At 41.2% G+C, this 27,030-nt stretch overlaps 1 pseudogene; it reads left to right on the forward strand.

Moving 5' to 3' along the window:
* The first annotated feature begins 11,563 nt into the window (after positions 1-11,563).
* Positions 11,564-11,917, forward strand: LOC149157899 (citrate synthase 3, peroxisomal pseudogene; annotated as a pseudogene).
* Positions 11,918-27,030: the final 15,113 nt, after the last annotated feature.

The raw sequence follows: 27,030 nt of genomic DNA on the forward strand, positions 1-27,030 counted from the left end.
TAACACGAAGGAATTCCTCTAGAGTTTGCAACTAGTCCAGGATTTTTGCGGGAGTGTTTTTCATTAATATCAAGATGTTGTAGTGGCTACAACCACCCTCCAAAATTTTGCCTTAGCTTCATTTTGGAGCCCCCCTTCCAACTTCTCACAGCAGATTGCCTTACTTCGTCAAGTTCACAAACTTCAGTGTTTTACTCACACAAAGGCAGTGTGTCATTCACAGCTCGATGCATTCCTTTAGAGGCTGCTCATCGGAGTTCGTCCAGCTACAGGATGAGAAACTCCCCCAAGAAATTACGCAATTGTGTAGGGCAACTAGCCTTCCCTCCAGAAATTACACAATCCTGATTGGCAGTCTATTGGGCTCCAGAATTGCACAATTCTGCCAGTGAGCCCTCATAGAGAAAATTGTGCAATTTTCCTGAGAGGAACTACTCAGCCCAGAATTTGAACAAATCTGGGTAGCAGTCAGCTGCTCTACCTAGAAATTGCACAAATCTCCTAGGTAGTCAGCCCATCTTGCTGCGAGAAATGTGCATTTTCTTCTAGCAGTCGAGCAGTCTCTGGCATGTTCAACTGAGTTGACCGATTCCCTCTGGGACTAAGCAAAACTAACTTGCATGCATGGATTGCTTCTCCCAAGGAAGCGTGCAAAGGAATCCCTTGTTTCTGGGATCTATGTTTTAGCAGTGGGAGGTTACATGCAAGGCTCATTTTAGAAGCCTTCCACCAAGTTTCGCTTTCCTTATATTTCTGGCATGCACGTCATAACCTTGATATTATCAAAACTCATCAATTGGATGTTGCAGAGCTCATTCCACACATCAACCTTGCAGCTTTGACATCCCACATCACATCTAGGAGTATTTGGTACGTTCGGCTCAACTATTTTGTGGTAAGCCCGCTTTGCATGCTTTGTGTTGCATTTCTGTTGCTTTTTGTGTCTTTGATTGTGTGAGTACTGTCTGCTTGATTTCAATGAACACTTGCTATCGTTTTGATACATACTAGCTTGTCCTAGCACTGTTTCAGTTTTCCTTTCTATCTCATTGTTGTCACATGCATGAAACTGATTTTCACGAAGGATCGCCAATTCAGAGACTCACCTCACCCACATGCATATTGATCTGTTTACTGAATCTTACATTCATGTTTGCATGCACTATCAATCATTTCTACTTTTACTAAGTGTCGCCAAGCATCCACTGTCATATTTGCTTTCAGTTTCCCATTGGCAAACCTGGGCAACCTTGGCCTGGACTTTGCCACGCCAAGAGCCTCACCAAGACAAAATTCCTCAATTCTGAGAGGGAAGGCTTTGTATTCCTCTCAGGAGATGTGCATTTCTACTCAGTGACTATCCTTTAGGACTTTTGTGTGCATTTCTGAGGGACAATGACTTATGGCCCAGAAAAGTGTGCAATGCAGTCACTGATCCTGTAGCCATCTCCATATGAGATTGCGCATTGCATAATTCCAGCAGTCAAAAACCAGACTGGACAATGTATTTCACAATTTCAGTAGCCAGTCAGTCTCCCATCAGCCCAAACTGTGTCTTGCGTAGTCTTGGCAGTCAGTCTCCCGACCTCCCAGCTGAAATTGTGCAACCATCATGTTGAGTCACACAGGTATGGTGCAAGTTAGTTCTGAAGTTAATTTTGGGTTTTGAATGACATAATGTTTTCCATGAGTGTTGTCATGTCTCCATGTATTACAGGTGTTCATGTTCCTCTCAACAGTGCAGGTACAATGGTTTCCAAGAGGACAGAGTCGAAGACATCATTTAGAGCACACCTGGAGATGCAGTCGATCAAATGTCTATGAGCTTGCCTACTCACAAAAGCATCAAGTTGTTTGTAGACAAGAACATCAAGATATCACAACAAGCAACATCATGAAGAGCAGGTGAAGGCATCTTATCGAATGTAGTGAACACACCGAATGCAGGGAATGCAACGAACACAACGAACGTTGTGAACGCAATGAATGCAAGAGGAAGGCTGTTGACAACATAGTGGCGGAAAAATGTTGTAATATCAATTAGATCCACTGATGATGAAAGAAACTTTGGAGGTTTAGGCTATGAGGTGACAACACGTGTTGGGAACAAGTCCCCTAGGGTGAATTTTGGGGTTAAAAGCCCAAGTTCCAGGGCTAGAGGCCCAAGTTTTGTATAAAGAATGTGAAGTCTCCTAATTTTATGGACATGGAGTGCAAAAGTGTAAAGAGTTATCAAGGGTTTCCTCCCTTAGTTTAGGTAACTTGTGTCAGCTTTATGAGATCCACCCTTGGTCCGCGAACCATCAGAATGTATAAAAGGGAGAGTCTTAGAAGAGTCTAAGCAGTTCTTAGTAGTTTTTGGCAATTGATTGATGTAATGGGTATGTGAGGGCTAAGAGTGAAGAGTCTTAGTTTAGGAAAGAGGTTCTCAGGGTAGTCAGAGTATGTAAAGGATATTTGAACATCAATAAAGAGAATTATTCTGGAGATACCTGTGTATGAGCTATTTTACTTCTGTTATGAATGTATGCGGTTATGTTCTGTTGAATACTGGGTTTATGATTTAATCTTGTATTGATGTGTAAATCTATGTGTTTTTATTTGTTATATGAACACAATGAAGAATATTTGTTTACACAAAGATAATCATAATGCATGTTGAAGTTATCCACCACTTAAACTAATATGGGTAAATATAGCAGTAAGAGTAGTCACAGAGGCATGTAAGTGTCTGAATTTCCTATTTAGGGTACGTGAAGGACAATCGAAGACCTTCGTGAAGATCTCGATGCCGAATAAGAGAAGTATATCGATAAGCCCTAAAGGGCTTATCGGTCTGCTCGAAGAAAGGGTTGGGATATAAAACAACATCACTACCATCTCAGGGTGCAAAAACTTGGTTCCTACGTCCCCTCATACTGCTTTGGGTGAGACTTTAGTCTCCATTCCACAGATTGATGCCAAAAGGGCCAGCAGTGTAGGGATTTGCTTGGCTAATTAATGTTGAACCTAGGTCAGGGCCCATCAAGCAAACAAATGATTTCGTTGTCAGGACCAGGATCTGCATAAAGAGATGAGTGATGTTGCATCATTGGAATCCAACTAAGAAGGAGATCGAATACTAGTTGGATAGAAAGATCCATGAATTTGTGACACAAGAGAACAGGAATCTATAATTGATGAAATAATAGTGGTTGGATAGATACTTGCACATAGAGATACATGGGATCTTCTTGTGTTCCTTCCTTGTCAAGTTGTATGAGTGGATCGCAAAATTGGCAGATGGCTAAGGAAGGTGGAGGCTTGACGGTCCAATAGTCTGGACCCTAAATTTAGTGTAGAGATTAGAAGCCTTTGAAGATAAGGTCACACGCACTGTCGATCATTGGTCTGATCATATCATAGGAGGGTTCATGACAGAATTCATGGTCATACCTTGGTCAGTTACAACGAAGCAGAGCGTCGCTTCTTTAAGGGGCCATGAGGTAAGTATTTAAAGTCCTTAAATACCTAGATTAAGATGCTCTTGTGTGAAAAGTGGGTTATGCAACTACCTTGATGTTTCGGGCTACGCAAAGTGGAAGGACATTCAAGAACAAAGGGAAAATAGGACCTGAATATAGCCCACGAATTGAACCTACTTTGAGTGACGATGAGGAAGCATCAGAGGCTTCTCCACAGAGAGTTGTTTAGTTGATAAAGCAAGGGTTCCCGTGAATACCCCATCCACCCACACCGCATCCATATTCACCTCCGCTGCATACACCTTTGCCTACACCACTACCACCTTCGCCACCATTCAATATGGCAAACTCGGTAAATCTACCTGTGTTCAAGGGCTTAGGAAATGAAGATCCAGACCAGCTTTGTTTCATTGCGAAGGTTGTATGGGAATCTCAGGGTATCACTGATGATCAAATGAAGAAAGCAATGTTAGTTAGTGCTCTGTAGTATCACGCGCTAATTTGGTACATTAAGTACTACACTGATAACCCGATGTCTGCATTGCCAGATATCTAGACCGCTTTGAATAAGGAATTCAATAGACCTAAGTGTGAAGCATAATCAATTGTGGGATTCAAAGAGATCATGATGAAGCCTGGTGAGACATGCTGGGATCTGGATCAGAGATTGAAGTGTATAATCCATGAAGCTAACATGAATCTAACTGATGGGTAGCACCGCGAATGGTTTGTGGCTTTTCTCCTACATCATCTAACGGTTACATTATGAAAACAAAAGATTGGGACCCAAACAGAAGCCCTCGTAATTATGATGATATTGCATGAGACACTCATGCAAGATGCTAATCTAGGCGTTCACCAGATTCATGCATAGTTGCAGAACCTTGCCTAGAAATGCAGATTCTGAAGAAAGATAGAACATCTTGGCCTGAGGTGCGTGAAGACGTTTGGTGCCTAAAGTGAAAAGGCCAGGGGCATGACAAAGATCACTATCTAGTCTTCACAAATTATGTTGCAGTAGGGGGACCAATGCCTTTGAGTATGAAAGCTCTAGCACGACCAAGTACAAGGCCCGCGCTAAGTTGTTCTATGTATCAGGTAGTTGGAAAACATGCAAGATAAAAATTCCATTTTTTGCAGAAATTCGTACAAACACTGCAACATCTCTTCTATAATTTCTATAAATCGGTGGGTCATGATGATGCCAACTGCCATAGTTATGAATTAATGATGGATAGAATGCCTACATATAGGGTGTAAGAAGAAACCCGGCCTCCAAGCCAAGGTGTTCGGGGAGTGCGAGGTGAATATCAGTGGTGCGGATGCGGCCGAGGTGGAGGACATGGTAGGGGTCGGGGGCAAGTCATTTGTTAGAACTGTGAAGGACTAGGACACAACGCGTGAGGCTGCCCAAATCCAACGTGTCTGTCATGCTGATATTGTACTTATTTTGACCACGCAACTTAAGATTTCTCGATATTGCTAGCTAAGATACATGAAAAGCAGGAACATCCTTCACAACCAACTTAGAACCTGCAAATGATGAGGGATGAACCCCGCGAAGAGGATCCCAAGGTAAAAAATGTGCTGCGGAGTGGGATGATGACTGGCGAAGATAAGGATAAGCAGCCTGAAGAAAGTGAATGGGTCCACAAAGCTCTAGAAAATGAGGTTGATTTTGATTTGAAATGTGCACGGGAAACTTTCATGAAAGAAAAGAAGAGCTTCGCTGAGGCCTCCACCTTAGGAAGTCAGGACAAGCCAGTGGAAGAGACGGACACGACCATGCTTACTACTTCCTTAGAGACCTGTATCAAGCTATTGCATGATAGAAAGGCTATGAAAGGGCTACAGGAACTAATAAATAAGTGTGCAGGAAAAGAAAACGCTTTGGATGGACAGTGCATAGTCAAGAAGATTGGTAAGCATAAGGCAAGAACGAGGCGTGAGATGAGGGTCATTGTGCAGATAAGAGAATATGAGATGGATCAAGTAATTTTAGATCTAGGGCCAGATGTGAATGTCCTTCCTAAATAGGCTTGGGAGAGGATGGGGAGACTTGTGTTGCAGTAGTCTATGATTTAGTTGAGAATGGAAAATCAACAAAAAATTATCCCCATGGGAAGATTTCAAGGAGTGACAGTTGATATTGAGGGCGCAAGCACATTGGCTGACTTCGAAGTGAAAGAGATTTTGGATGACAACAATCCCTACCCTGTGCTCCTTGGGATCGATTTGGCCACTGACATGAATGGGGTAATCTATTTGAAGAAGCAGAAGATGATATTTGAGAAGAAATCACTCCGCATAGTTGTGCCCCTAGACCCTGCAGAAGGAGTGTGCTATACTAAATCGGTCTGCGATTATGAAAGTGATGACGATTTGGACCATATTTACAATATAACAATGTGAGATTAGGATTGGGTGAATTCGACAGTGGATGGAAGTATTACATGGGACTGCAAAAGCTCCTGCACTTTAGATTCAGATGAGGAGTTAGAACACTGGCAGAACCGACTACATGAATTATCTACTTTGCGTTGTAATATGATGACCAATTCGTTGTGCTGTGTATCTTCAGAGGTAAGAAATTTGACTTACTATGATGGTTTAGCCGGTGTTCATAACTTTTTGGATGCATTCGAGAGAGAAGTGCTAGAGAAGAATCGCTTCCAGTCCTTAGATTGGGCATTGCATGCTACGTCTACGAGATGGTGGGGCGCACACAAGGACAATTTTGATGATTGGCGCGTGTACAGAAAGATCATGAGAGTGCAGTTTGATCACCCACAACTATGACTAATAGAGAATTATGATGGAATGAATGACCCATGCAATCACCTAGCCAAATGGACTAAGGTTTATGGAACAGAGCCTTAGCTTGAATGGGTGCATCCATTTTGTCATACTTTGGATGTAATACCGATGAACTGGTACTTGGAAACAGAGCTCTACCATGGCACTGAAGAATGGGACATTTTCTGAAAGGGATTCCTGCTGATGTTTAGCTTTGAGGATGGGTTTCAGAGTATTAATGAGGGATTGCAAGAAGTGGAGGTAGAAATATTACGAGTACCGTAGGATCCCTTGGACTTAATTCAACCGGATTGGACCACCCAGCTGAGCCACGCACTGGAGTGCTACAATGTGACTATCGAAGAAGAGGATGAGAACCTTAGGAACATTAACATCCCGGAGACTGAAGGTGACCACGAAGTTGAAGCACCACAAATTGAAAATCCACATATCACCAGGCCACTGAAAACGAAACAAGTGAACATTGGGACAGAGGTAGAGCCGAAGTTTGCAAAGATTGGGGATTATTGGGATGACACAATAGCAGATAAGGTTGCTGAATTTCTCCCCGAATAGTAGGACATGTTCCCTACGAAGTTCTCAGAGCTAAAGGGGATAATAGGAGACTTGGGGGTGATGAAAATTATGCTGAAATTGGACGCGAAGCCGATCAAGTAGAGTCCTTACTGCCTCAATCCGAAGTATTTAGAAAGGGTCCTCCTAGATTTGGATAAAATGCTTGTGGCGGGCATCATTGAACCAGTAGAAGAGTCTGATTGGGTAAGCCCAATGGTAGTTTAGGACAAGAAACAGAAGGATGAAATAAGGATATGTGTAGATCTCAGGAAGTTGAATGACGCCTGCGTACATGATCCCTTTCCAACTTCGTTCATTGACGAACTGCTAGATAATGTAGGAGGACAAGAGACATATTCGTTCATGGATGGATTCTCAGGGTACCATCAGATCAAGATCGCGCCAGAGGATAGAAGTAAGACAACCTTTTCCACTAAGTGGGGATGCTTCCAGTATACAGTAATGCCATTTGGGTTGAAGAATGTGTTGGCAATATTCTCTCACGTGGTCATCACGACATTCAAGGACTTCATCCAGATGTTTTTGGAGGTATACTTCAATGATTGGACAGTTTTTGGGTTGGTAAAGTGTCACATAGCTAGTTTACACTTGATGTTGGATACATGCCAGAGGTACTAGATCGTGCTCAATTTGAAGAAATTCTTGTTCTGTGTCCCTTTTGGGACCTTGCTAGGTCATGTGGTATGCAGACAAGGCTTGATGGTGGAGGAAAATCACACAGTCATATCACAAAGCCATAAAACCATATGTACAACAAATTAACTCACAAACAATAAAGTGGCGGAAAAGGTAGAGAGCCATCATGTGGTCTCTCACACTCATGTAATTCTCTCTTATTCAAATAATTTAATAATACATTTAAATACATGATTAAGTGGTCTTAAGATAGTGCATCTATCTTAGACTCACTTGGTTGAGACATTTTCTCAACTTACACACTAATTTAGTAGAGCTAGTTGGAGAGAATCTCTCATCCAAAACTAGACTCCTTAGTTTGAGGAGTTCTCATGATTTTATTAATTTAATTTAATATTTGGATTTATTGATTTATTTTTAAGAGAGTGAGGCTAACATTCCCCCCCTCAATGATAAATCCAAAACGAACAAGGAACCATCTTCCAAGTTCTCAAGTTGATCCTCAAAAACCATTTGCCTAAAAAGCAGCCAAAGCTGGATGCTGAAAAAAACTCAAATCTAAAGACAACATGAATCAGCTACATGTTTGGTTCATCTATGAATGTCGCTTGACAACTCCATCATGTGCCAAGGCACAAAAGGATCCAACTGTCCTTTGCTTGGAAACAACATCTGGTGTCCACTAACACAATTTGATGAATTCCCACCAGCATATTTGCTGATGATGATCGCCTACTGGCTGACGAAGATGCCCACTGGCTGCTTTGCTGATGTTGTCGAAACTTTTAGTCTGAAAACCACTTTTCAATTTGATTGAAATTTTCCCTCCTTTGTCAGCTGAAAGGAGAGGTAATCATCTCCAAAATATATCTGAACTCCCCCCCTTTAGGTGTAGGAGAGTTTCACTGTTGTACTCCCTTGTTCAACTACACGAGAGTACCACCCCGTTTGACTGCAGGAGAGTACCATCTTCATTTGACTGTTGGCTGCAATATGTGTGAGTGAATCCAATTGTAAAACTTGTACAATCTTTTGTTTGTGGATGACCATTCCCAGGGATCAATCCATGAATAATCAATCTTTAATCTACCAGGTTGGTCTTGTTTGTAGCATTTCTCTGATGAATGATTCTGCTTTCCACAATGGTGACAAGGATGGAGATCAAAACACTGATCATCCAGAAGACCGGTTCTTTGACAATGAGAACATGGAGGTTGGTCTGCAACTTGAGTTTGTCTGCATTTCTATTTGTCTGGACTTTCAGTTTGTGTGCATTGATGTCTATCTGCAACTTGTGAATAACTTGCTGAGGTGATTTCTTCAAGTAATCTGGCACTGACGAATTGAATGGGCTTTGAATAATCAGGGATATGTAAGTTTTCGTCATCTTTGACATATCCTAAGCCGTGTCGATTTCTATTACTTTGGATTTCTTCCCATCGCTTGATTATGGGTTTGGAAGAAAGTTGCACTAGAAAAACTTCAACACTTGAAGTTGGTTGGATGATGAAGTCGAATGATCAGCTGTCTCTAGATTGGTCAAATACTGAGAAGAAACACGCTTCTCTTGCAACTCATTTCTCTACAGTTGTGACTCCAGTTGAAGGAACTCAATAGTTTCATGTGCACATTGAATATGCACTTGAATGTCAGCAAGAGTGGTTTCGCTGATGTGCACCATGTCACACGCTGATGATAACATTAAATTGTGAAGATTTTGGGACAGCTGAATGTGTGTTGCCATGTTGTCTTGCTTACTTTGAAGGCAGGCTCGCTTGGTGTAGAAGTCGTGCTTGAAAATTGCGCACTTGAGTTGATCACTAAAATGACAGGCTCGCTTATATTGTTTGTTGATTGCTTATGCTTTAAACACTTACTTGAATTATTGACTTGACACTCTCTTGATGACGATCACTTTGCTTGAAAGGAACTTTATGAATGTTGTAATGAACTTTACATAGGCTCTATTGTTGTGCATTGAACTGTCGCACTTGATTTGTTTACTTGAAATGCTCACTTGATCTTAGTGAGCTTGTTGTAGACACATGCTTGTTTTGATGCTTACTTGAAGATTAGAATTCACACTCGTTTGATGATGATTGCTTGCTTGCTTGATTGTTTTTACTTGAAATACTTGTTTGTTTGATTGTTTGAACTCACACTTGCTTGCTTTCAATACTTGTTGGATTTGTAGAACTCACTCGCTTCATATTTGATTGATTGTTGCATGCTCACTTGAACTTGGTTTAACAATTGATTGTTTTGAACTCTTGGGTGATTACAACACTTAGTGATGCATTGAATGTGCTGAAAAAATGATGGGTGCCAAACGCTGTTGAAAATGCACCCAAATGAAAAATGATAAAATCAATGTTCAAGTAACAACTGAATTGACTTAATGATGCACTTTAACAAATCAAATGAGGGTGTCGGTTACAACCGAAAATTCACCTAGATAATTCAGTTAAAACATTGCAAGTGATATAGAAAGTGTTCATAAAGTTGATGTCGTTTGGACTTGAAATGATTGAGTGTGTAGCATCCTTATCTTGATGGCATGAATTAGCTGTTGTGAAATGTTGTTGCAGAAGATTGCTTTTATCAAGTCGATGATGTGATGCTTTGCGTTTATGAACTTAAGTGATTACAAGATTGTTGATTTTAGGAGCTTGATTGATGACTTGTATATGTAAAATTTTGTTATGTGCATGTAGTTTTCTTGTTGAAGCATAAGAAAAAGAGCATTTTTACAAAATCAACACAAGTCATGAAATCATTAAACAACGTGTACCTAAGATCCCCTTATTCAATTTCAGGTGGATCCAGGACACAAACACCACAAAAAATATGTCTTTATTAAATAGTGAATTACATCAACCTTCACCTTCACAACATCATGAATGAAATTTCGCAAACAATGAGAATACTATGCTCCCACAGCCCCTTGTCTTCAAAAATAAAAGTATACTCTGCTAAAAATATTTCTTCAGAATACAACAATGAACTTCCCTTTTAAAAATCTTCACTTATCACTCCAAAATTACAAAATATGCACCTTATGACTCCACAAAAGCTCTTATGACTCCATGACATAAAAGAATTACAAATACTCCTTATCTCTCCAAAATAAAAAATTCAATTATGACTCCAATATTATAAGTGACACTTTCATTATGTTTCCACTAAAGCCACACCCTTCACAATTTGTATAAAATTTATGCAGGTCACTTTAAAAAGTGAGTGGTAGTGACTTTTTGAAAAGTCACTTCCATTAAAAGAATGTTTATGAACGCACTTAAAAAAAAAATGAATGGAAGTTTCAATTTTAAAACTTTATGCATCAAAAATAAAATGTAGAGCCATACTTATAAAGATACAGGTTCAATGATCTCACTTCAACATTCCAGGCGGAGGGCAACTGGGTTTCATGTAGGCTACACTTGGCTCAACGATGTTTCTGCAATGCTGCAATAAATTGGCTCCTTCAACTGGTTGACTATATATTTTGCTTCCTCCCTCATTGCATGTTTGCTGTCCACTGCAGCCTTCTCTCACAATGTCACCTTCTAGCTAAGGCAACCTCCAAGGTTCACACTGTCCACGGCTCACACTACCTCCAAGTGTCGTCATTTGTTTAACATCCACGTTGTTGATTATGTGCTTTCATGGGGATCTCTCCTGAAGGATGTTTCATGATTGGATGTCGCTGATGAGGACAAGACGACTAGAGTTGTAAGTCCACTAAGAAGAACTTCAGAGGATCAAAATCACAGCCATTTGACATTGCAGAATTCATGTAGGAAATAGGGATATATAAGTTGTACTAAACATTTTCCGAAGCTTGTCCAAAAACCAGAGGTTCTTTTACATCATCATACACATCGTGTATCCCAAGTCACTATATATACATTGTATATACAATTCTGATCTAACATTCCAATTTTCAAATTTCCACTTAATAATTATTTTTTCAATTCTACTTGGGATCAGTTCAGAAGTGTATTGGGTACTACTGAGTATCGCCAAGTTTCAATCTTGAGGTGTTTTGGGCAATTGGGTTCGATCCAGTAATGGCACCCATGGAAGGTTTTAATGAAAAATTGATGGCCCACAGCAGATTAGCAGTACTTTCTGGCCATTTATCGGTTCCTCCGGTGGGTTCTTCTTTGGGTATTGAGACTTCTACAGTGTTTGTAAAGCCCTCGGGGGATCTGAGAGGTTCTCTAGCTGTTATTGATAACCGAATGGGGAAGAAAATTGAGGTCGAAGTCCGTGAGGGAGGAACAGTCCGGGCCACTGATTTCAAAAAGTTAATAGTAGGCGGGAATGACAAAGGACTGAAGCATTATGATATAGGATACTTGAACACTGCTCTTTTCCATTCATTAATATCTTACATAGATGGAGATAAAGGAATCCTGTGATATAGAGGTTATCCACTTGAGGAATTAGCTGAGAAGAGCACTTACCTTGAGGTGGCTTACGTCTTAATGTATGGAAATCTTCCTTCTCAGTCCCAATTAGTAGATTGCATGTGTCTTGGGAAAGGTACTAACTATAGCAGCGACTGCATACTTGAGAATGGCAGATTCACTCTACGCTCAAGTGCTGGTAAATCCAAGCATTGGTAAATCCACTGATTCAGCCCTCTCCAAATGAATAATCCTCAAGGAATCATCTCCACGCAGCTCTCATTCAATAGCCATCAAAGTGATCAAAATCACGCTTAAAAAACTTTTTTCCCTCAAACTAAAACTAATTCTTCGATATTTTTTTAGCAGACCTTCCACTACTTTGATTTCGTATTATTGAAGGTAAGTGATGTGCAAATAGTTGTATTTTCTTGTTATTACTCCCTCAACAGCTCCCTCAACAGATTGATTGGTCTCATGCCACTTTCAACCAGGCTCTGATGCCACACGAAGGAAAATCACACAGCCATATCACAAAGCCATAAAACCATATGTACAACGAATTAACTCACAAACAATAAACTGGCAGAAAAGACAGAGAGCCATCATGTGGTCTCTCATGCTCATGTAATTCTCTCTTATTGAAATAATTTAATAATACATTTAAATACATGAGAAAGTGGTCTTAAGATAGTGCATCTATCTTAGACTCACTTTGTTGAGACATTTTCTCAACTTACACACTAATTTAGGAGAGCTAGTTGGAGAGAATCTCTCATCCAAAACTAGACTCCTTAGTTTGAGGAGTTCTCATGATTTTATTAATTTAATTTAATACTTGGATTTATTAATTTATTTTTAAGAGAGTGAGGCTAATAGATGGTAGACCCTACTAAGGTCACGGTTATAATCAATTTGGAGGCACCAAGAAGTGTGAAATAGATGTGTGCAACATTGGGGCATACATGGTACTATACAAATTTCATCAAAAGCTATGCCCAGATTACCGCACCAATGGAGAATTTGCTAAAGAAGGATGCCACGTTTTGTTGGAATGAAGAATGTCAACAAATCTTAGATGTGTTGAAGGAAAAGAAGGTCACCGTGCCAAGCCTAGTCTTCCCAGATCAGAAGAAGGAATTTCACGTGCATGTGGATGTGTCATGTATTGCGCTCGAGGCAGTATTGGCGTAGGCCGACGAAGGAGAATTGGATCATCCTATAGCATTCACAAGTAGGAAGTTGTCTAAATCTTAGAAGAATTATTCAACAACAGAGCGTGAATGGTTGGCCATGGTGTACGTGCTCCAGAAGTTTAGACACTACTTTCTAGGCAAACACTTTAAGATGTATACATACCATTATGCATTGAAGTACTTGGTGAACAAGCAATTGTTGGGGAAGAAGATATGCATATGGTTGATGCTATTTCAGGAATATGATTTTGAAGTTATTGTGAAGCCAGGACGATTGAATGCCAGACTGGATCATCTGTCACAAATTGAAATAGGAGAGGAGGCCACTAATTTCAAGGAAGGAGTTCCTGACGCGCAGCTCTTTGTAGTGTGTGTCGCAAAAAATCACTTTGCAGATATCATACACTTGCTAACGACGGGGACGGCTCTAGAAGGGTATACTATTCAAGAAAACAAGAAGGTAGTGGTGCATGTGGCAGACTTTTCTGTCATTGTAGGGCATTTATATAAAATGGGCTTAGATGAAATTCTGCAACGTTATGTACCTAACTTTGTATGGAACAACATCCTTACTGAAGCTCATGGATGAGCTACGGGAGGACATTATGGAGGAAAAGCTACAACGCAGAAGATTTTATGCACTGGGCTATGATGGTCGACGCTTCATAAGGATTCAAAGGCTTATTGTAAGGCATGTGATGCATGTCAAAGGATGGCTAGGCCATCACGGAGGGATGAGCTACCCCTGAATCTAGAGATCTTATTATAGTTGTTCGAAAAGTGGGCGATTTCAGCGTCCAGGAAAGAACACGAGTGTGCGATGGGTGCATGGTACATCATCACCATGACTAAGTATTTGACCAGATTGGCGAAGGCACATCCTATAAAGTATTGTACAAGGGAAATAATAGCAAAATTCCTCTTCGACTATGCGCTAACTAGATTTGGTTGCCCAAAGATTTTGATGAGCGATCATGGTACACATTTCCTTAATGAGACGATCAACGCACTAATGGAGGAGTTCCAGGTTTATCATCAGAAGAGTATGCCATATCACCCACAAGATAATGGGATGGTGAAAGTGTTTAATAAGATTATGGAGAACACACTTACAAAGGTCTGCAATGCATAAAGAAATGAATGGGATGTGTGCATACCCGCAGTGTTATGGGCTTACAGGATGACTTGCAAAAAGCTAACTGGACAAATGCCTTTCAGGCTGGTTTATGGCATAGAAGATGCGATGCCAATGGAGTACATTGTACGTAGTCTCTGCATAGCGTCATTCATAGGAATGGCGGATTGTAGAGCCCTGGAAGGAAGGCTCGTGCATTTGACAGAACTAGAAGAAGATAGGTTTTTGGTTGGATTCCATCAGCAAGTTCAAAAGGAGCGCAAAAAGGCATAGCACGATCAGCACATCAAACTGCACACCTTCAAGGTAAATGATTTAGTGTTATTATATGACAGGAAGTTTGATAAATTTCTAGGAAAATTTTGGATGCATTGGTTGGGGCCCTATGTCATCAGGGAGATTACTGATGGTGGAGCAGTTCAGTTGATGAATTTAAATGGAGAGACATTTCCAGGGAAAGTAAATGGTAGTTGATTGAAGTCGTACATCGTGGATCTGACCAGATTACTATATAGTGGAAACCTAGTCTTAGTGCTTTAGGCAGCCAAAAGGAGGCGCAGGACTATAAACCACACTGCCTGGGTTGTAGAGTTGCGTGACTAGGGAACTATGTGGAAGGAAGGAATGTCATAGTATCGACAGAAGCATGAAGGGAGTTGCAATATAGGAGGAGAGACCTTGTAGGGTAGCCAAAATGTGACCATTATGGTCACTGTTCATGAAGTGATAGTGGGAAAATGGCTAAATGGAGCGGAGGGGAACATTTAAGTCATAATTTAAGAGCGAGATCTGTGAAAATATATCGCCAATCTAGCATTTACGAGCGAATTTTGGGGGGAATAGTCAGATTCAAATTCAAATTTTCCTATAAATTATAGATGGCCGCCTAACGAAAAACACTTTGCATTCTTAGAATTGAGGAGTTGAGATATCGGGCGTGCATGAACCCTAACTATTTCGAGGCTTTACTGGCTAGTTCAGTATTTGACAAGTTTCCTAAAGCAACGCAGGAGCTTAATACTAAATTCATGTCGGTGCTGGTGGAAACAACAAGTGCTAGAGGATCAATGGCATCTGAGGGAGCTGTCCCAGAGGTTGTGAGTGTGGAAATTCCTATGGAAGTGCCAAAATCATAGAGGTAACCTAGGTCGAGGCCTACGCTACCCAAAGAGGGTGCCAAGACAAAGAAGGATAAGCAGAAATTAACACAGCTGGTGTGTGAGTCGCTAAGGAAACACCAGAAGAAGGAAAAGCCTACTGCGGAGGAGAAAGGCAAGCTAGTAGATTTAGAATCTGAGGAGGGTGCCAAAGATGAGGATATGGGCGTAGAAGACATTGACATAGAGGGTGTAGACCATATCTCAAAGCTGCCCGAGTACATTCCCTCCCCGCCAGAGTAAGGTGAAGGTCCCGAAGGACTCGGGTGCGGGGAAATTTCTACTAAATATCCTGTTGTTGCACGACCATATCACATTTGAAGAACCATGCTTGGCACATACTCCCGGTCTTAAGCTGGAGGATTGGGACTTAGCAGAAACAGAGTGTTCCCCCCACATGGCAACTGAAATCTTTATGACCCGTGTGTTTCATAAGGATTTTGGTGTCATCGTGGTGGAGCTGCAGTGGTAGATAAAGGGGATGGACAAGGCAAGACTGTTAAACCCTCTATGGGTTCTGCATTACGACTACGCGGCCATAATCATGATGGTGATGAAGCAGCTCCTATACTTAGTGTACAATGGTTTCCTGTGGTTAGGTGAACCAATGCCCATCATAAATATGTTGATCCATAGGGTCATGTCATTACCACATTTAGGGTTGAATCCGGGCATGGAATTTGGTGGAAAGACGGGCGAATGCGACCTCGTCATAAGAATGAAGGACAAATTCAAGCTCACCAAGAAACCATGTGGGTACCCAATTACCAGTATAACTGACCCCGCAGTCATGGTCGCCACCCAAATTTTGGCTGGGAAAATCATGAGGAAGTGTTGGAAGCTATTGTGTCATTAGCAGCCCACTGCGCGAAGGGAGTACAATTTAATTGGGCGCACTACCTCTATGGGGAATTACTTGCGAACTACAGAGAAGCAAAAGATGAGAGTGAGACCTTCAATTATGCCTAGCTCTTACTCCCAATTATGTTGGTCGCATGGGAACTATCAGAGGACGGCAGTTTCCCCTGGTTGCATCAGATCTACTAGAAGCAGTGAATTTCTTTTCACTCGGTGTTACCAAGGATGCCGAGAGGGTCTGGGAAGTGAAAATAATTTGGGTATTGATGTAGGAAAGCATCCGTGCCATGATCAACTGCAAGCCGAGGCTCTCTCCAACTATCTTTGAGTAGTTATCAAGATAAGTGGAGTTCAAAGCAAACTTCCACTCTGTCTCCATCTGGGAGTGGAAGGACCCCGAGCAAAATTGGTATGATCTTCCATACCTGGCAATGGAGGATGCAATCACAGTAGTCCTAGAGAGTTGGCCATCAGATTGGCACATGATGTCAGACTTGTCAGCTGGTTCTAGTAAGTCCACCATGAAGCAGAAGAAGGAAGAGGCCCGCTGAAGATGGAGCAGTTTCCTGACAGAAGGAAAAAGGAAGATAAAGAGAAATCAAAGGTAGAGTGTGTTGTTAAGAAGCAGGCCTAAGAGGAGGAAGAAGAAGAGGAAGACCACGACTCTGACAGAAGTTAGAAGTATCTTACGCCGCATATGGATGAAGATGAGCAGCAGTCAGGAAAGGGAGGTGCAGACCTAGATACTACTCCATTCCAGGTTAAGCACACTAGGGAGTAGGAAAAATTAGGGCCACGGAAGAAGTCCATGGCTACCAAATCATCACTTGACTCGATCACTTTTACTGAAGGTGATGTGAACAATATCGGGAACACAGTGATAGATGCAACCACGTAATTGCTATAGCAGTTTGAATAGCAGTAGGAGAAAGCCTTGGTCACCATTCAGTTGGGTCTGCATGAGCTGCAGATCTAGGCCACTCAAGTGTAGACTAGTGTGGGATAGCACAACATGACGTCAACTAGCTTGGCGCCTAGGACCTCAAATGCGTCAGAGGTGGTCAACTCCTTAGATCATCGGGTCCTTGTGCTGTAGGATGAGCATTGACTAGTGAAGTGGAATCTGACAAGGCCACCATCAGCACCCTCAAGAAGTTTGGGTTGAACTTGGTCGCACTGCCAAGCGAAGCCCTTTACACCCTGCAAGACAGTGTGATCACAAAACTTTGGGTGAAAGAGTAGCACGTGTTGAATGTGATCAGCGAGAAAAGGGTCAGCAATGCCTAGATGTCCATAGAAATGACTTTCACACTTGATATCCTTAAGAAGATCATAGAGAAGAATAAGCCCACCATAGGTGTCGTAGCTAATGCCTGCAGAACTGTTCCAGAGCTGAATATCCAAGAGGATGTGCTAGTCGATGGAAGAATTCAGAAGCTCGATGTGGGTGTGCGCGATGCAAGGACGGAGCTAGCTAAGGTTCAGTTTGATTTGAACCTAATATCACGGAGCTTGAGTTGAGGGCACAACCTTCAACTCCAGCAGAAGTCAGAGAGTAGCACGAGGCAGCTGCCAAGGATGCAACTGTTGTAGTAGAGGCCATAGTGAAGGAGTGTACTTTTCTCTTCGAGAAGTGGCTCAAAATAGTTACCAGCCTACAGGAAGATCCCAACATACAGCAGCTAGAAATAGATGCAAGGGAACTGCAGAAGAAATATGACAAGGTCAAAGCGACGACGCGAATCGTCACCATCACGCAGAGGCTAGCGAAGCTTTAGGAAGCGAAGGCACTAAAGGAACAAGTGGACATAGCACAGTGCAAGGAGGCAATACTGAAGGTCAGGTTGGAGCCTTGACTAGATGAAGCTTATGTGCTCACAGCCTCCATTGGAGAAAAATTGGCTAGTCTGTAGGCAACGCAGCAGAAAATACCGATAAATAGCACAGGACCAGTGATGAAGCAGTTGGTTGAGCAGCCTAAGCAAGTGGCGATGCAGAGTACCACCGAGGTTGTAGTAGTCCATGTAGAGCTAGGAGGTCTTCACGATAAGATCTCCGCACGAGTATAGGGACTCGAGGGCGAGTCACTAGATTTGTGTTGGGGACCTGTTGGGAACGGGTCCCCTAGGGTCAATTGTGGGGTTAAAAGCCCAAGTTTTGGGACTAAATGCCCGTGTTTTTTATAAAGAATGTAAAGTCTGCGCATTTTGTAGACGTGCAATGTGAAGATGTAAAGAGTCATCAAGGGTTTTTTCCCTTAGATTAGGTAACTTGTGTCAGCTTTATGAGATCCACCCTTTGTCCCCGGACCATGGGAATGTATAAAAAGGAGAGTCTTAGAAGATTCTAAGTAGTTCTTAGTAGTTTTTGGAAATTGATTGTTGTAATGGATCTGTGAGGTCTAAGAGTGAAGAGTCTTAGTGTAGGAAAGAGGCTCTGCAGCTGAGTGCATAGAAGCCTAGTGTAGAAATCCGTAGCTGAGTGCGCGAACCCCTGCAGCTGTGTATGCAGGCTACTCAAAGTCTGTAAAGGAGATCTGAACATTAATAAAGAGAATTATTCTAGAGATACATGTGTATGAGCTATTTTACTTCTATTATGAATGTATGTGGTTATGTTTTGTTGAATACTGGGTTTATGATTTAATGTTGCGTTGATGCACGAATCTATGTGTTTTACTTTGTGATATCAATGCAAGTAAGAATATTTGTTTACACGAAAATAATCATAATGCATGTTGAATTTATCCACCACTTATGCTAATATAGATAAATATAGTAGTAAGAGTAGTCACAGAGGCACGTAAGTGTCTAAATTTCCTATTTAGGGTACGCGAAGGACGACCCCAGACCTTTGCGAAGGTCTCAAAGCTGAATAAGAAAAGTATATCGATAAGCCCTGAAGGGCTTATCGGTCTACGCGAAGAAAGGGTTAGGATATAAAATGACATCACTACCATCGCAGGGTGTAGAAACTTGGTTCCTACAACACCCCATACTGCTTCGAGTGAGATTTCAATCCACGTTTCACGAATTGATGCTGAAAGGGCCAGTAGTTTATGGATTTGCTTGGCTAATTAATGTTGAACCTCGGTCAATGCCCATCAAGCCAAAAGTGCGACATGAAGATCATGTGAAGACAAAGAATGGAACAAAGAAGGAGTTGCAGGTGTTGAAGCAGCAACTCAAGGAAGAACATGAAGCTGTACATATAGATGAATGAGTTGTAGCAGGAGCAGGAACAATAGTGGGTGCAACATGCACTCACGGATGCAACTATGCACGTAGAAGTTAAAGATCCATCCCAACAGCTGGCACAGAGCAAACATGGTGAGAAATATTGTTGATCACATGTAAGGGATTCAACAGCATGCATGTCATTGTGTGCATGCATGCAATCCAACCCATTCAACACACTCACCAAGGTGAAGACAAGAAGAAATTCCAACTGGAGCTAAACATGTACTTCGGAAATTTGATGCGCATGAACACCAACACACACTTTAAGATTAGCACGGACACTATGCATCAGTTTGTTACCAATTCAACCGCACCTGGGAACACCATGTGCATGTTAGCGGACGAGTTGGATGAAGGAGCCAAACTAATGTACCCGTTGCAACGAAGGAAAGAGTTCACTTCAACAACATGTCACCATAAGGTGCATGCACACCATCACGGACAACCAAGCTTGTCATCAACTCACCACCTTCTCCATCACAAGCATGTTAAAGAGTTGGTCTCATCCCAATGGACCGAGTGTCAGTGATGTCTTGCATGGCTTGCTCAAGCTTTGTTGTCTCACATGAGTACATGTGCATTGTAATATAATGTCATGTCAAGTGTAAGTCAAGTGTCAATAGTTGGATGTAACAGTCATAGAGTAAGTGAAGAGTCATGAGGGTAGTTGAACTGTCACAAAGGGGAATGTCAAGGGTAACCCCACCCTTTGCTATAAATAGTCCCTCATAACTCATTGTATAGGCTTTTGGTCAGCCAAGCTTCTGATAAGACTATCTTGGAGAAAGCTTGGATAGTATTATAATGCGCCTTGGCTTCTCCACTACATGGAACTAGTTCATCTCTTTGGAGGAGCAAGCGGATGTGGCTATAACATTCCATTGTTGGGGCTAGCAAGTTTACATGGATGTATTATATGATTGGGACTTACACTTCTTATATAATAAGAGCCAACACATTTTCATGCATATGTTGTTATTGTAGTTGGAATATTCTGGTTCCTTAGCAATGTATGTTGTTTAACTTACGTAGTTGTGTATGACCTGCTTTATATGGAATTATATGGATCTTGTTGCAGATGTGTTGTTGGTTTAACCATCACTTTGGAATGTCGGCTGACCTGCTATCGAGCTTGTGATGCATCTTCACTCGTGTGTTCATTTTCTAGCTGAGTACTATTACAGGTAGCCACTGGGCACACTCATCTCAACCCGCATGTGTTAGAACCTCTCATACACCTTCCTTGACTCACTGCAGTGGTCACACCCTTGCTACTGATATATTTATGTTGCTTTCTTCTATGCAACATCACGGTCAAGGCATTGCTTTATGACCCGTTGCTGCGACTCCTACACCAAATGGTGTGAGCTCTAATTGGGACTTCTTACTGGGGATATCCCCTTACATGTTGGCGAGTCTAGCACTGTCAACATTTTGGCGCTAGAAGGAGGGCTAGATGACAAGTCGAGTCGTCACATCTATTTTGAATCTCTACACATCTATCATGACTCACTACTGAGTTGCTCTTCTGGGATGTATGTCTTATGGAAATGATTTCATCATCCCAAAAAAGCTCTCAGATAACTTTTCTCATAAAACATTTGATGGTGGAGGATACATAGCCTTAGTAAGGCACGTGATCGACGTTGTAGGCTCATGCGAAAGGCATGGACTCTTTGAAGAATACATGAGTTGCACGTTGTTCATCTACACGCTTCGAGGGCACCCAATGCACTGGCGTGCCATGCTACTCAAAAAATATATTCATTCTCTTGCTTATCTAGTCACAGAGATAGACCATGATTTCAATCACTTTAACCGTAAAGCACTCAACAAAGAAATTTTGGAATTACAAAAAGCTTTTGATGAATCCGTTGAATAGTTTCACACACGCTTTTGTAATCTTGCATACCAATTCCCATAAAATGATATTGGTTGGGAATTTATTGATGGAAGATTTGAGTATCTTCTTCACATATCTGAACCCCACTCAACACACTTCGGTGATGGAGCTACACAATCACAGGTAGGCACAGTTCCTGTCACAAGTGATTATTCCCCTTCACCTCAACAAACAGCTCCACTACCGCGGAGTGATGTGGAAGGTCATGCACACACCTCTGTTGAACTGTCACATCCTCCCATCCCACCTGCTCTTGAGATTTGTGCAGATTTGTCTTGAAATCCTATTGGTTGTCATGTTGACTTGTTCCCTCGACCTCTGTCTTTGTGTTCTATTGATCCTCCAGATTGTATTGTCTTGTGTTCTCCCATTTTGGACTCCTCACTTGTTGTGAACGAGGATCAAGCTATCGACAAAGTTGGTGTTATGCAGCCAACCTATGCCATCATTAATGATCAGTGTGTGCAGGAATCTAAAGAAGAGTCTACAGTGAGGGATGACTCCTTTCCAGCTGTGCCTCATCCACTTCAACTTGACAGACCTTGTGATTCTGACACAGCTGATTTCCGCTATGAAAACTCATTTAAGGACACTTCTACTTATGATCATTCACATGACATGTTGGATGTCAGTCTGTCATTACAGTGCAGAGAGGACACATCTTCTTCGGAACATTTGTCTAATCGGTCATTCATTTTTCTTGAAAACATAGAGGGTGAACATCTTTGCTTCTCATCTACTGCTCTGCCTGATTCATCAAATTATGAGGATGCCAACGAACATCTTGAATTTTTTGATCTTGGTTTTCATGATTTACTCACCTCCTCATCTGGTCATAATCTTGATTCAACTATTGTTAATATATCCAAGACACTGGTCCACGATGATCTATCTATCAATGAGGTCGAAACCCCCCAGACTGTGGAGGCACTTCAGCCCGAGCTGATGGTTATGTCAGGCCCTCGCTGTCCTGAGGTTAGTTTCACTTCCCGTCAGGAAATTATTAAAACACTAAAGGCTCCTCATCACTCTTTGCTTTGCATAGAATATCAACCAATCACCCATATTTCACTTCCTCCACTCGAACTACACGATCCCATCACTTACGCGTTGGAGGAATCTTACACAGCAAGCACACATGCACAACACAAGTGGTCTACCTTTCTCACATTTTCTTGCATGTCACGGTCAAGAGAATGCATACACTCAACATCTACATGCAGTGTAGCACAACATCATGGCAACACCACAGAATGCATGTCATGCACTTTCACTCATCTTTGTTCTGTGGTCACTTGTAAGCTCGGAGTGTGTTTGTCTTCACTGTTATATATTTCTTGTTTGCTGGTTTACACAACTGTCTTGTTCGCGAACCATGCCTTCACCAACATGGTCAAGCAATGCACCGATGGCTGCATTGGAGGTATCACTTCACGCGATATGACCCATGTATTATTAGCTTAGGAGTAGGAGTAATTGTTGCTTACGAGTTGTTTTCTTGCATGCTTGTTTGCTTACTTGCTTTGTTTGTTTGTTTGTCTGCTTGCTTAATTGCTTACTTGATTTTCTTTTGCTTTTTCTTCTGTTCTTGCTTTCCTTTGTTGTTTGTTAGTTCGCTTGTTTCATTTTGTAGCATAGTTTCGCATGAAACCATGTATGACTCTTGAAACAGCTACCACTACTTCGTTATCTATCATCATGCCTTTGTGTGAAGAACTTGTTACCTTCAATCGATGATACATCGATGGAAAATACGTGTTGTTTGAAGTGAACCTTGGTGAAAACACAATGCTTGCATGCTAACTAGTGTCACCTACTCTAGTCAGTTGTTTTTGTGTTAACCCTTCTCAACTCAGTCTAATAGAGTAAGGTGAGGGGGAAACCTTAATAGACACATCATTGGCATAATAAACTACTTCTCTACAGGAACAACCTCTTCTGCTCTCAATAAGTCGGGATCCCTCTTCCACCTCTGAGATGAATAAGCTCTATGCATGGTTACAAAGATGAAAAATAAAAATAAAAATGAAAAAATTGAAAAAGTTTGAAAAAAATGAAAAATGAATAAGGCGAAAGAAGAGAAAGGTTTTCTGGGTAGAGAGGTGATGCAAGTAACTTCATTGGGGTACTGAACAAGCTCAATGGTAGCGGAGCCATGCTTGTGTACCTATGTGAATCCATTGGGGTACTATCTAGGCCTGCTGGTAGTGGAGCAACACCAGAGATGAAACTAAGACTCTAATGACTATATTGCTTGTGCACCAATATACCCATCAACACCAATAAAAAAAACTGTGTTTCCTTGGATTGGAATGTGTGTCAATCGACCAAGAGCTTGGTAGATGTTACATCTTATAATCAAGCTAGTTTGAAACCAAGATGAGCTAAGAGATTAACAATACTTCTGGAGGTGTTAGACTTGTTTTTCACAAACAAGGTCCATTGGGAGAGCTAGAGTTCTACCAGTGTGTTACCAAGTGTTGTAGTGGCTACACCCACCCTCCAAAATTTTGTCTAAGCTTCGTTTTGAATCCTCCCTTCCAACTTTTCACAACAACTTGCCTTGCTTTGTCAAGTTCACAAGATTCATTTTTTTGCTCACACAAAGGCAGCCTGTCGATCATAGCTTGATGCATTCCCCTCATAGGTTGATCACCCAAACTTGGTCCAACTACAGGCTGAGAAGCTCCCCCAAGAAATTGTGCAATTCTGGAGGGAAACTAGCCTTCCCTCTAGAAAGTGCGCAATCCTAACTGGAAATCTACTGGGCTCTAGAATTGGGCAATTATGCCAATCAACCCTCACAGAAAAGTTGTACGATTTTCCCCAGCAGGGCTGCTCAGCCTAGAACTTGTACAAATATGGGCAACAGTCATCTGCTCTGCCCAAATATTGCCCAAATCTTCTGGGCAACCAGCCTAGCGCCCAGCCAGAAATGCACATTTTCTCCCAGCATTCGAGCAGTCTCTTGCATGTGTAGCTGAGATGATCATTTCCCTCCGGGACCAAGAAAAACTGACTTGCATGGATGGGCTGCTTCTCCCAAGGAAGCATGCAAAGGCATCCCTTGTTTCAGGGATCTATGTTTAACAGTGGGAGGTTGTTGATCTAAAGATGATACGAGGTTGTCATTGATGTCAACCCAAGTAGCACCAGAGTCTACCCTGATCTTGCAAGGGAATTTTGACTTGACAACTTACTCTACTTTTAGTCAAGTATCTTCTAGATATATTCTACTCGTCGAGATGTTTCCGTTGATATATAGCACGCCAAGTATTTCTTCACGGCTTGAGAGATATTCATGTTTGAAGTTAGTAACCCCAGTTAGTGGGCTAAAACCCTATGGGGTTATGGCATGGCACTCATAATTGGTTTTGGTAATTTAATAGTCAATAATTAATAATTTTTTAAGCTCTTAAAATCCCTCCAACATTCTCTATATAAGCCCCTCTCAACTCAATAAAAGGAAATCTCATATATCCTCCAAATGTAGTGATAGTGGAATCTTCGCTATAACTTCATTTCTGCGAAGTCTTAGATTTTGAAATTAAAACCCATTTGACTCGAAACCCTGATGAACGTTGTGATGCAATTTCAGATCTTGGTTTGCTATATTTTCAGAGATATGATCTGTGGAAGTTAGGGTTTTTGCAAGATGCCAAATTTCATCTCAAAAAAGTGACCATGGGAAAATCGTCATAACTCTCTCTCAGAGAAGAGAATTAGAATTCTCTAAAAAGTGGCGGATAAAGCATAGATTGCAATTTTATGTATATAAATTTCAGATCCAAAGGAGGAAACAGTTACATGTGGCGCGTCGTATAACTTTGCTCTACTGAACTAGTCCATAATTAGGTCATTGTGAGAGATTGGGCATAACTTTGCCTTGAAGAGTCCAAATCGGGTCAGACCTATGGCATTGGAAAGAAGACTCATAGGGCTTCTATAGGACCAAAAGTCACATGTTGGGGATCTAAAATTGCAGAGATAAATCAGATTAAATATCGTGCTCCTAGAAGGCAAGAAAAGCTAGATCAAGTGTTGTCAAGGGGTGCAAAGGACCATACTTTCTAGGGCAGCAAAGAGAAAGGTGCAACAAAATGATGCAGCAGAGGTAAGATACAGGTAAGTATCTTCTATATATACATGTTCATCTCTTAATTTCATTAGTTTCTTTGTATTCTAATTTTTTGTTTTTGTTTAGCACTGACATATGTTCTGCAGGATGAGGTAAGTTTTCCTATTATCATGTCATGGGTATTTCTTTGAAGACTTTTTGCAGTTATTATATATTCATCAAGAGAAGACTGAATGCATAATCTAATGTTTTGAAGAGTGAGAAAGGGTAACATGACAAGAGCAGCAATCAAAGTTCATAACAGTGTCAAGAAGTTCACCACATGAATTCTTCAAGTGGGAAGCACTACATACAATCATTATAAAAGTATCATTATATCGAGTCATTGTAAAAGCATCATTGTAAAAGTTGTACAAGTGCCCATTTTCCAAGAGTTGAAGAGGCAGTGTCGAGATGTCTAAGATCATCATTAGGTGGTTGTGTCATAGTTGGGGTTATTGTATAGTGTGTCTTCTTCTTGTACATCATTCTATATCATTGTAAAGTGGACCATTTTCCTTGGTACGGGAGTCCATTCTTCTTTTATTCTTCTATAGGGTGGTGTGGTGGTGCTAGGCTGGTGCATGAAGTCACCAACAGGTTCAAGCCTATGAAAATTGCAAGGTGGTAGGGTGGTGCTAGGGTGAGTTGTAGATCATTGGGTGTTGGGGCATTCGTTCAGTTGACTACTGAAGAATCTCGAGCATTGGAGCATCCATGCAATGGGAGCTAGAGAAGAATGATTTTATATATTCTAGGAAGTTGGATCTTTCTTTTGAATTGGAGTTGAATATTAAAGAATTATTAAAAAAGCATTTGGTGGTTTTTGACCCGGAGGGGGTTTTCCACCTAAAATTTTTGTGGCTCCGGTGTTATTTTATTCACTGTTCTTACTGCATAAACATTAATGATAATAGAAGATTAACTAATGCTCTGAAAAGATTTAAAGGTGCTAATTGTTGCTAAGGAATACTAATTCACCCCCCCCTTCTCAGTATTTTCCAACAATTGGTATCGGAGCTTTGTTCCTTCAATAACATTTTAACAACTGGAAGGAGATCATGGAGCATACCAAGAATGGTGTACCTCTATTCAATGAAAATAATTATTCACTCTGGAAAGGAAGAATGGAGGTCTATCTCTTGGCACAAGGTTATGAAGTATGGGACACTATTCAAAATGGCTTTACACCAACCGCAGATGAACAAGGTAAGAAGAATTTTGTAAATGATGCAAAAGCAAAGAATATTATTATTAGTGTACTTATTGAATCTGCTTATCATAAGGTGTTGTGTTGTAAAACCGCCAAAAATGTATGGGAAACACTTGAGAATATATATGCAGGTGACTCAAATGTCAAAGAAGCAAAGCTTCAAATCTACAGAGAAAAAATTGAGCAACTCAGAATGAAAGAAGATGACAACATTGTCGCATACTTCCAACACGTTGATGAAATAACCAACACTCTTGAAGGAATGAGAGAGCCTATTGACGAGAAGAGTATTATACAAAAGATTCTT

The sequence above is a fragment of the Pinus tabuliformis genome, chromosome 5_2, assembly GCF_031772625.1.
Source record: "Pinus tabuliformis cultivar Carrire ecotype Pingquan chromosome 5_2, CPIR1, whole genome shotgun sequence".
NCBI lineage: Eukaryota > Viridiplantae > Streptophyta > Pinopsida > Pinales > Pinaceae > Pinus > Pinus tabuliformis.